The sequence below is a fragment of the Phalacrocorax aristotelis genome, chromosome Z, assembly GCF_949628215.1.
Source record: "Phalacrocorax aristotelis chromosome Z, bGulAri2.1, whole genome shotgun sequence".
Taxonomy (NCBI): Eukaryota; Metazoa; Chordata; class Aves; order Suliformes; family Phalacrocoracidae; genus Phalacrocorax; species Phalacrocorax aristotelis.
The window spans coordinates 73,030,705-73,041,028 of NC_134311.1; positions in this window are offsets into that span (position 1 = coordinate 73,030,705).

Below are 10,324 nucleotides of genomic sequence, written 5' to 3' on the forward strand. Positions count from 1 at the left end.
GGCTGGTGGCTGTTGTGAGATTAACAGTTGTCCTATGCATCCTCAAACAGGTAAACTGGGCAGGATAGAATTCAAGGAGAAGGATTCATGTAGGGTTCACTCATGTCTTTGAAGTCACTGTCTGGAGAGGCTTTCTCAGCTCTATTAGTGCCTAGCAATGAGTCTTGGGTTGCCGACAGCTTCTCTCATGCTGCACTTAAAACGTTGTTACGGGCAAAGATGAACATATTATATTCATACAGAGCCAAAGGTTAATTAAAATCTTAACCTAATCAAGACATAATAAAGTTATTATTAGTCCAGCTGCAATAATACAAACACTTATAAACCAGATTAATACAAAAAAGCCTCATTAATAATACCACTCTTAAAACTATTATGAAAGAAATCCTACTAATATCTAATCTTCATCCCCAATGCTATCTTTACCTTCTGATGTCTCTCTGAGTCTTGCGGTTGGCAGCACCAACCTTCTCAAGTAAAGAGGTGGTGGGCTGTCTCTGTGAGTCATCAGTCTCCTGACCTGTTCACCGGGAGAAGCACAATGTTCATGGTGGAGGTCCCTTCCTCCTTAAGCCTCGAGTCTGCCTGGGGCTATTTTTGCTTTTTCTCATCACACTCTCTTTCCTTCTTAGTGTTTTCCAGGTGAAGTTTGAAAGTTTCACAACAGCTTTCCCCATCCTCAGTTAACATAAAGGGCTATTTCTTGTTATTCAGTGACTATTGGCATTTGTCATTTTACCACGTATGATATCACAGTGCTGAAACTAGAACAGGTTATATAGAAGTTACTTGACCACTGGCCATTGTTAAAGTAAACTAAAACCAGCTCAGGTCAAGATAAGCCTGGAGACATCCTGAGATGCCAAAGCTTGTGGTCTTTCACTAACAGTTTCAAGAATTTTATTCACTGGGTTACAGAAGTACCTTGACACATACAGACCTTCAAATATTGCATCCTGTGGCTGCAAGAGGGGGTCCCCGAACATGAGAAGTTCACTCATAGGGACCACAGGACCCTGACTGGTGAGTCTATGAATTCTGTGCTCATAAATGTAATTTTAGTGTTGCTCCTCTCACCTGTCCAAGCAGTGTAATGGAGTTGGCATCAATGGTGTCACTCGTGGGTAGGGCAGAAACTGCACCTGCTGAGATGCACATCATTGTTAATTTTCTTACGCGAGTCTCACCACTACAGGATTGTACTGAGAACTGGCGGGATGGTTTATTTTTTTTGTCCCAGGATGAAAGGAACTTTTGTCTGTTTCTGGCTCTTTTCACTTTTTTTTTCCCCATCACGTGTTTGGTCTTTTGAGGTTGTACCATCTTTGGGACAAGAACTATGTTCCTTTCTCTTTCCTTTCTTCTTTCTGTGACTTAAGTCTGTGACTTTGTCTTCAACCTTTAGTCTCAGAGATGTCTGGAGAGAATCAGTGCAGCTGATATTTCTGCAAAGGTGTCTGTAATGAGCAATGCTGGCAAGCTTCCCCTTGAGAATGGTAAGCAGAGACTCAGGGTTCATTTAAATCCCAGAAGGAGTTTTTCCCTCTCCATTAACATGAAAAATTAAGCCAGATGCACATAAATTATTTTTTTTTAATACACCTTCCCTAAGCCTTATACTATGCTTGTCTACAGTGCTAGGCCCACTGCAGCTGGTGATTCAGCTTAGAGATGTGGTGTCTGAGCAGGTCCGTGTGCACTTGCTTTTCCCCAGGGTGTCAGTTCTCAGGGCAGGAGAGGATGCCAGTCCCACACAGGAGCAGTTTCCCAAAGGCAGGAGTTCTGCTGCCACCTCTTGGTGCTGGGAGTACGGGATGAGACCAGCATGGGAGGCATTGTCGTGGTGCACTAGAAGAGTACAGTATGTGGGAAGTGTGGGGTGGGTACCTTTTCATTTTGCTCATGCCTTTCCCCTGGTAAGCTGTGCTCTGGTAAAAGCTAAAGACCTGAATGAGGTGTGATTTATTTGTTCTTATCTGGACCCTCAACCAGCACAGAATCTATATCAACATTTGGTTTTCAGAGGGTATTTTTTCAAGACAGATTTTAAAGGGTGTATGTGATGTGGCTCTCCCCAGTTTCCAGGGGTATCTGTACAGCAGTGCAATGAACGTCCCCTTTCTGAAGATTTTACTGCCTCAAAATGCTATTAAAATGCTTCACTGTTATACTCATTACTGTAAATGCTCTGATAAATGGAGGGATGGAAAGCAGGTCGTTTTAAAGTCACACTAAGATCTGACCTGCTCTCTGCATAACTAACATCATTACTTCTCTTCCTCTCCTTTGCTATCTTGGTTCTTAAGTGGTGCTTATTGGCATAATATCTGTGTGCTATCTAGGAATGCATTAAGCAACAGCTGTTACATGTTTAGATGTCATCCTGCTTATGGGGGGAAAATATGTATAGTTAAATTGTTTTGTTTGAAATCCTTGTTGCACCAAGCCAGTCTCTCCCTTCCTTTTTCACAGAAACGCACATGTGGACACACACGTAGAGCTCTTCTTTTATGCTTGTGGAGGTAGACCAGAAGGTAAAGAGGTTTATGATGGCTTTTAGCTCTGGGGATATTTTGCTCCTCAGCATGTGGCTGGCCCCACACAGACTCCTCCACGTACACAGAGGGACAGAGTTCATTACTGCTCAAAGGAACCAAAGGAGAGCCACTGTCAAGGGCGGGCTTCATCCTGATGCCACAGGCTTTTTTAGGCAGTTTGGGCTCCTGATATCAAGACCTTTGAAAACAGGGAGTGAAGGTGATTTGCTGGTCTCTGGGAATGCAGTGGCAGCTGATGCTGTTGCTCATAGTGGCTCATGCCTCAGAAGGAACCTACCATGGTCAAGCTTGTCCATGTCCATCTAAGCATTGAGTTATTTTGGGTGTAATTGCTCAGAATGGTATGTCTGAGGTAGGGAAGGAAAGGCTCCTTCCCTCACTAGCACACCATCTGCTTCAGTGGGAGCAGCAGCAAATATTAGTGGCAGTTTCTGAACTGGGAAGAGCAAAAGTCAGGCTTGGAGGCACTGGGCTCAGACTCTACAAGGGGTGTAGGTGACCTTCTTGCTGCTCGAGTTAACCCGTGATTCTCTGTGATATGTTCAGCAACAGGAGGTGATGATTTATTGGAATATGTAGGAATGGGTGATAGGATCTGACAACATCAGGATTGTCAAAACTGGCAAACCATGCTGGAGAGCTCCTGAAGATAGCTCAGGGGTATGCATTTGATAGGCAAGAGATCTCCAGCATCATCTGCTCTCCTGGTTGTCAAGAGAAGCATCTGGCAGACCCAGGTGGGATTCAGGAGCTGATTTCCAAACCTCTCACCAGTACCCTCTGTCATGTCAGTCTCTCCTTGGCTAGTCAGGGGAGGCTGCTGATCTTTCCTGTTCAGGTCACCACCAACTGTAAACGTCATGGAGCTGCCCATGAATTTGCTGGTCTACCCTCTAATGAACTATTTCTTCCAGTTCCAACCAGATTAATCTCAGGTTCTCAGGAACATCTCATGATACTCAGGAATGGCCTGTAAACATGCACAGCTGGGATACTCATTTGAGGGAAAAGCTTGTTAATAAGGAGTAGAGGATCTGACTTTCACTGGGACAGAACAGGACCGAAGTTGAGCATCATGGGGTCTGGCTCAGCTTGTGAGTCATGTCTATATGTCACTTAACTTGGCTGGACAGATGGAGAAGGTCCTGGTACATCCAGGTCTCCAGGTGGTCCAAGGATTAAAGCATAGGGACTTGGCGGCAAGGCAGAGAGTGCTGCAGGAGCCCAGCATGGATTAATTTCCTCACAATCCCACATGGTATGTAGGATTGGTCTTCCTTTTCTAATCATAAACAGAAGTTAGTGCAAACACAAAGCAAAGTGAGTGACACTGCTCGTCAGCTCTGCAAGTCTTGGAGCTGGAAATGGACATGGCATGCTCAGACTCATGAGTGCCCAAAGCTGATTTGAGTTTGGCTCAGTGACAGCTTGGCTGGCATTTTGCTGGAGCCTGAAGAACACACTTGATGGTCACTTATGAGATCACACAGCAGCACTTCAAGGGGAAAATACATGCCAGCAGAGAGAGCTACACGGGGTCTTCCTCCAGCACCCAAAGCTGCAGCAGCAAAACATGTTTCCTAGAGTATATTGTGGCTCCTCTGGCGTGCTAATATGCGGAGGTCATGGACGTATGCTCACTGATTTGTAGCCGATGCAAAATGCTCTTTGCGCATCCTCCTTGCTACAATTCTTGTTGGCACAGACGGTTATTACAGCAGTACCTCTAGGCTCTGACTGACTGTGCCAGACCTACACAAATGCATTAGGAGAGTCAGTCCTTTTTCCAGAGAGCTTATTACAACTAACTTGAAACAGGTGATATGGAAATAGAAGGCAGATCCTCTGTCCAGAGATGGATTCTCCATCAACAGCCTTTACAGTAGTAGAGACAATGAAGGATGTATTTATTATTCAGGGAGGTAAAAGTATCTCAGTCATAGAGTGACTGCTCCTTCACTGCATTGTGTTTGTGTAAACACGTCTATTTGTGTGATTCTTTTTCTGGCTCAGACTCAAACACAAAATGCACAGGAAATCTGTGCAAACAACACCAAGGCACTTTGCAGTCAAACTTGTCTAAACGTTTCCTAGTGCCAGCAGACCAGTTCTGCCTCGCAAATGGTGAGGGAGACTTTGCAACTGACTTGTATATGTGAAATGTGGTCTCCATCTTTGCCTCTGGACATGGTCTGGTTTCCAAGTCAGTGTCAGATGTATTTGATGCAGGTCTTGGGCTGGGAAGCTGCCAGGACACAAGGCTAATAAGGTGTGCTCTGATCTGGTTAAGAGTAAGGTCAGAGTGACTTAGTGAGTGTCTAAGTCCCCATGGCACAAGTGGGTTTTGAATTGAGGGCTAAACAGGTTGGCATTTAGATTGCCTATGTCCACACTTGCATGTGAAACTGGCTGTTATGCAATCATTTAAAGCCATTAGAGTGGCTGCCTGATAAATAAATGTGGTGTGGAAGCATGCTGACACCAAGCACTCCCCTCTGGAATCATGAAGAAGATGTGGAGCCAGGAGCTGGTCTTCCCTGCTACATTGGCCAGAAGATCCTGCATGCTGATGGAGGAGTGCACGTCCAGTTTTGTGAAACATTGCTACGTATAGTCTGAGAGAACTGACCTGCCTTTGCTGCCTCTTCCAGAGTAGGGCACAGGCATGGGACTGCTCCTGAGCCTAGCACCTGTGGGAGTGTGGGCTCTGTCCTAGAAGCCCCAGCTGCACACATGCAGGGTGGAAACATCAATTCTGAGGGGCAGCATAGGAGGCATCACTTCACCTATGCCACCCAAAGTGCAACACTGGCAGGTAGCATGTCTCCCTGTTGAACCTTCCCCACCCACCTCCCTGTAAGACTCAAAGCAAAAGCCGTCTGCTATGACCTCCAGCTCCCAGTGCAGAGCAGAGGGTCTGGGAGCCACCAGGTGTGGCCCTCTGCTTTTGCCTCTACTGCCCTGCTTCATGAGTGGTATGAAAGTGCATTGGGGCACAGGGGCCTCCTACTTCCCAGCCTCTCCCCCTTGGCTTCCTTTTTTTTTTTTGTCCTAGCCTCCCTTTATTACCCCTGCCCATTTGAAGTGGTTGAAATGGGAGCTGAGCCAAAAGCTGCCCTGCTCTGAATGTCCTTGCCTGCCTGAGGCCAGCCCAGGACAGGGCTTAGAGCAGGGACCCATCCTGCAGTAGAGAAGCAGCCAGCCAAGACCTGTGTGTTGAGCTGATGCACATGCAATGCATGACACCAGTATTGTGGGATGTCTGCAGTCTGGCTGTCGGTTTCTAGCTGCAGCTGAATGCACTGTCTCTGATTTACAAGCACTCTGTGCCCTGGGACCTGTTGCTGGCAGCAAGATTCCTGTCTTGATCTGCAGATGTCCAGCTATTAAGTTGTGCTGGTCCAAAATGCTGGGGAGATGAGGTACTCTGCTCCAGCTCCTGAAGGAATGGGGCACATATAAATTTGCTGGATCAGTCATATTTGGTGTCCCTCCTTGGCGTCAGGCTGCCCCACAACTGTGCCAGCAGGTTGTTTGGGGAGCAGCTGTGGGCAGAATATGCAAAACATTTTTCAAAGGGCCTTCATTTGCTCTCCAATGTTGATCTGAAAAAGATGTTTCATTAAAACACATTTTATTAAAGGGAAGGAGGCTGTGAGTAGGGATTGGACTGGAACAGGGTAGCAGGGCAGATAACTATAATGCAAGGAAGTGGCCCATGGCACATTTTAGTCAATCATTTATGGAAACCATGAAATGATACCGTATGAATGCTGGAGAGGGATTACAACAGCTGACTTTGTGGCATTTTCTGTACACAGCCATTGACTGATGCTCCAGTGACTCATTCACATGGCATATTTCCAGATCTGATAATATCCTGACTTTGTGCAACTCTCCTAGCTATGCAGATTTTTTTCCTTCTCAAACATATTTCATGCACCTTTGTGCATAACATAACACTGATGTATGTGTAACTGCCTATTCTAGATCTCTATCCGCTGTTTCTATCCCTTGCTTACGTTTGCCTCGGTTTACGATCCTATCAAGCGCTGAAAGCTAAGCAGGACTAATCTGGCAGGACAGGTCAGCGCTTGAACGGAAAACTTCTAATTAAAGCTGAATGCTACAGCAGGTGGTGACAGCATCTGTGGAGGGATGCGCTCCTTTCAGACAGACAGCTGGTTGGGTGGGACACTGGGTGTGGGAGCACCATCTTTTTTATATGTTTAACTTGTGTTCTTCCAAGTCAATGCACCAGTTGACACTGTTGGATGTTTCCATAGGATTTGCCATTTCTTCCAGGTTCTGGATTGTCAGCAGGCAGGGAGAAATTCAGGGGCATGGGGCTGCTTTCACCAAAGGATGTATCTTCTTTCCAAGAAATAGATGGGTAATACGTTGCCTCTTATGAATTAGCTAATATACCCATGTAGACAGACAACTTCAGACTTCGACCCTGGGTTACGGATTAGGGTCAGCCTGCTGAGAACTTAAAGGTGATTATGATTTATTAACCTCCATTTCTCTGTGTTGCTCAATCTTGTTATCGTGTCAGCAAATGTGAATCAACAAATGCAAATTATGAACATGTATTTTTCCTCAGTGCTGACAACCTAGAACAAAACATGTTTTTGTCACTGCTGGCTCATATCTCACTCTGTGTAGACGCTGATCAGGGCAGGATGTCTTCCATCAGGCTGTTGCCTCTGGGTACAAGGCATTTGTGATGGATTATTTTGGTGGTGCTTCCAAACAAGTCAGAGTCCAAAAAGCATAGGGTAACTGTACAACAGAAATAACAACTAACCAGAGCTTATCCAAAGCTCTTGGAAAAAACCCACACTTTGAGAGTCCAGCTGCAGTCCAAGAAGATAGTTACAAAGCTAGGCATTGTTACAAAGCTAGGCATCTGTCCCAGAGGACTGGAGGAAGGCAAATGTTACTCCTATCTACAAGAAGAGCTTGAGGGAGGATCCGGGTAACTATAGGCCCATCAGCCTTACTTCAATCCCTGGAACGAATCCTACTGGGGGCCATCACAAGTCAATTGAAGCACATGATTGGGAAAAGCCAACATGGCTTCACTAAAAACAGATTGTGCTTCACAAACCTGGTGGCCTTCTATGACAGAGTGACTTGCCTGGTTGACATGGGGCAGGCGGTGGACATTGTCTACCTGGACTTCTCCAAGGCCTTTGATACTGTCCCCCACAGTCTCCTCCTGGAGAAATTAATGCATTATGGCCTAGACAAGTGGTCTGTGCAGTGGGTGGGGAACTGGCTGACAGGCTGCACCCAAAGGGTGGTGGTAAATAGCTCCTTTTCCAAGTGGCAACCTGTCACTAGTGGAGTCCCCCAGGGATCGATATTGGGCCCAATGTTATTCAGTATCTTTATAAGTGATCTGGATAACAGCATCTAGTGTAGCCTGATGAAGTCTGCTGATGACACCAAACTGAGTAGGGAAGTAGACACTCCAGAAAGGAGAGCTGCTGTGCAGGAAGATCTGGAGAGGCTGGAAGAGTGGGCCAGCAAGAACCTTATGAAGTCCAACAAGGAAAAGTGTAAGGTCATGTACCTAGGAAAACATAATCCAGGAGTGCAGCACAGACTGGGATCCCCCTGGCTGGAGAGCAGCTCTGTGGAAAGGGACCTGGGGGTCCTGGCGGACAGAAAGCTCAACATGAGTGAACAGTGTGCTGCTGCGGCCAAGAAGGCCAACAGGATGCTGGGTTGCATCAAAAAGGGCATCACCAGCAGAGATAAAGAAGTCATTATCCCGCTCTACTCAGCGCTTGTAAGGCCACACCTGGAGTACTGTGTGCTGTTCTGGTCCCTGCTGTACAAAAGGGATGTGGCCAGGCTGGAAGGGGTCCAGAGAAGGGCCACCAAGATGATCAGAGGACTGGGAAGCTGCCATACGAGGAAAGGCTGGGAGACCTGGGTTTGTTCAGCCTTGAGAAAAGGAGGCTCAGAGGGGATCTCATCACCATGTACCAGTACTTGAGGGGTAGCTACAAAGGAGATGGAGACTCCCTTTTTACACAGTGTCACATGGAGAGGACACGGGGGAATGGACACAAATTGCTCTTGGGGAGATTCTGGTTGGACACCAGAGGGAAATTTTTCACAGTGAGGACAATCAACCATTGGAATAATCTCCCCAGGGAAGTGGTTGACTCGGCCGCGTTGGACACCTTTAAGAGTCGTCTGGACAGGGTGCTGGGCCATCTTGTCTGGACTGTGCTCTTCCTAGAAAGATTGGACTAGATGATCCCTGAGGTCCCTTCCAACCTGGGATTCTGTGATTCTGTGATCTTCCCCTATACTACGCTGTGGCTACATACGACAAACATGCTGTATCCCACAAAATTATCTATTGTATGACCTTTTCTTTGCTTCTTCTAAGTTTTTTGCTGGTGTGGGCTTAAGAAAGGTCTTGTGAGTTCAGGGATTTTGTTCACATCCTACATTTCCAGGCATCACCAGCATAAGGGAATGGGTGGTTGGATGGGACACGGCAAACTCCATGGCACTTGCAAGGGAGTGAGGCCCTGCTCCGACATGTCTTTCCCCAGACCAGAGCTTGCAAGTTAACCTGGGACCAGACTGACCAGGTGGGAGGAAGGTGTGATCTCTCACCCTGGGCACAGTGGAGGGAGGCCAGAGGAGGTCCTGCAACACTCCCATGGCTCTGGCACTGCTTTTTCTCTCTCAAGCCCTTGCTGACAGTGTTGTGTGACCATGGTGTGGTGGTGGCTCATCCAAAGCTGCCATCCTCAGGGGCTGTACAGAAGAAACAAGTGCAGGAGGGTGCCTGTGCAGGAGAGGGAGCAGGGGGGCTGCGAGCAAGCTCTCTGCTCCGTTAGTTTTCTTTTTCCCATGAAGCACTGTACAAACAGCAGAGGCAATAAAACATGAGATGAACAAGACAAAGTCAGTTATTTACTGCCCTAAAGCAGGGCACAATTGTTCCCCATGGCAAGTTTTCAAATACCTTTTGCTTCTAGTCTGCTTTTAAATGACGCATACGATGTGGCTTTCTTCAGCTCCTGGGGGGGAAAGAGAAGGGAGACTCCACCACAGTGCAATAGATTTTCCTCTACTAAAGCTTTTGCTGTAGCTAAAATGCCATTGAATTGCTGCACTGCTGTGAGCAGAGGGAGCTGTTCTGCTGGCTTGACCTGTTGTGTATGTGAAGGACACTACTGCCTGCTTTTCTGACCACTGGCCTCACCAGTGGTGAAATGGAAGCTGAGACATGCATGTCTTTGGCTCTCTGGGAAAGGTCACTATCTGCATTGCACAGAGGAGGAGAGAGCAATGAGAGAGTGGATGACTTACAATGACCCAGGAGATGATGGCATTTTCAGCACTAAGCTGGGATAGGTGTTTTAGGAAGGATCACACAGCATGCTGTGAGCAGTTGCAAATGTTGCCTCTGCCCACCCCAAGCTGCTTCTGAATGAGGTGTCATGTCCACCCCCTGTGGATGGGGTACTGGGCAGGGAGGAGGAGTTGCTGCTCAGAGCTCACACTGGTGAGCAGCAAAACTGGGAATATATATTGTGTCTTCATGTCATCTCAGGACAACTGAGCAATTCAAGAACATGCTAGTAAATGCTGCTAGTCTTCTGTTCCTGTGACTGAAGTGCTGGATCTCCTATTCCACTGGACACCAAAGTCAGCCAGGCAGTGGTCACTGAGACAGGCTGAACTGATGAAGGAGATCCTAGGTGTGATGGGAGAAGAGGGTGTGA